We start from the raw sequence: 1,511 nt of genomic DNA, 5'->3' as shown, positions 1-1,511 counted from the left end.
AGTTTTGTTTTACCTTGATAGAGGATGAAGCAAGCACATTCACATATTTTAGAAAACTTTTACATTATTTGGTATTGGTAAACATGTCCATACTTAACATTTAGTTATCATCCAAAGAAATAAACAATATATTTCTTCACATTCATTGTTTATTTTGATCATTTAACCTTAAAAAGCTTAATGCTTAAGTATATCTCAATGTGACTTTTGTTAAAGTGTTTTGTTGGGAGAACATTAGGTAATTGGAATTCTAATTGCACTTTCAATAAAGTTTCACATGTTAATAAATCATTATAATTGCACAGAATGAACATGCTGAATGCACACTTGGTTCTAATGTATGTCAGGAGTAGCCCTGATTTATTAATCTGCACTGTTTGCCAAAGCTTGCTTTGAAAAAGACTCCCGCCCCTATAAATGTCACCAAAAAACCATTCTTGGGGGTCTAACTTATTAATCTATTCCAAAGACACAGAAGACTGGAGAAGCACATAAACGCGGACAGTAGTAAATGTCAAGATTATGAAGACCAACAAGCAAGCCAAGGAGCTTTGAGCGTGTAGAAAAAATGTTTTTAAAATTCATAATGAGTCATCTGTCCGCGGGCATAATGCGCTTATAGCCAGGAGTTGTGTAGCTGTTGACTGTTCTGTACTTTTGTAATCATTCAAATTTAATTAAAGGCTTAAGGAGAAAATGGCCTGAGTTGACAGTATAATGAGTTGCCCAGGGACATCTTTTTAATAATCTTAGTTTGTAACAAAGCTCTTACCAAGTCAAGGTAGTACTGTAAGCATTGCCTGTCCACTTCTGCCGGTCAGATAATTCACACCAGCCCCAAGGAGTAAGCTCTTTTTCTGAAATTCTTCTGACTAAAAGGATGATTTCATTTTTTCCATCATTTTTAATTAACATCAACAAAAGTTGTAAATCTAAGAATAAAGTACCATTAGTATTTTTCTCACCTTGGAATATTCTTCTGACTTCAAGAAATAAATTAATAAGTTGTTTTTAAACTTTTTTTCATATTTTGTTCTCTTAAAATAAGGTTTTGCATTTGTTTAATATGTATTTACTGACCCAGTCCAATAAACTGGCATTTAGTTCAGTCTATAAAATCCATCTTCTCAAAAAGCAGGTCATTCAGTCTGGCTGGTGTTGGTTGTAATATTAGAGCATGGCTTATTTCATGAGCAAGTTCTGGCATCAATCCAAGGGAGCTGTCTTTTATACATCCACTCTAAGCGCTTGACACTGCAGGTCTTCTTTTCAACAGCAGACTTTGTCACAGCAAAACCCCGCTTCTCTTCTACAAGGGCAGTTTAAAAAGAATTGTAGATGAAGTATATTTTTCATATATAGTCCTGTGTAAATAATTTTACTTTCTTTATTAGATTTTCTTTTAAACATTTTTCAAGTTCATGTAATATGTTGACTCCTCTGCTATATTTAGTTATACTTATATAACTATATACAAATATTATATAACTAACTATATATTTATTTGTATA

Source organism: Poecilia formosa, unplaced genomic scaffold, assembly GCF_000485575.1.
Source record: "Poecilia formosa unplaced genomic scaffold, Poecilia_formosa-5.1.2 Scaffold261, whole genome shotgun sequence".
In the NCBI taxonomy this organism is placed as follows: domain Eukaryota; kingdom Metazoa; phylum Chordata; class Actinopteri; order Cyprinodontiformes; family Poeciliidae; genus Poecilia; species Poecilia formosa.
The sequence above is the reverse complement of the archived record's forward strand: the minus strand, read 5'-3'. Positions refer to the sequence as shown.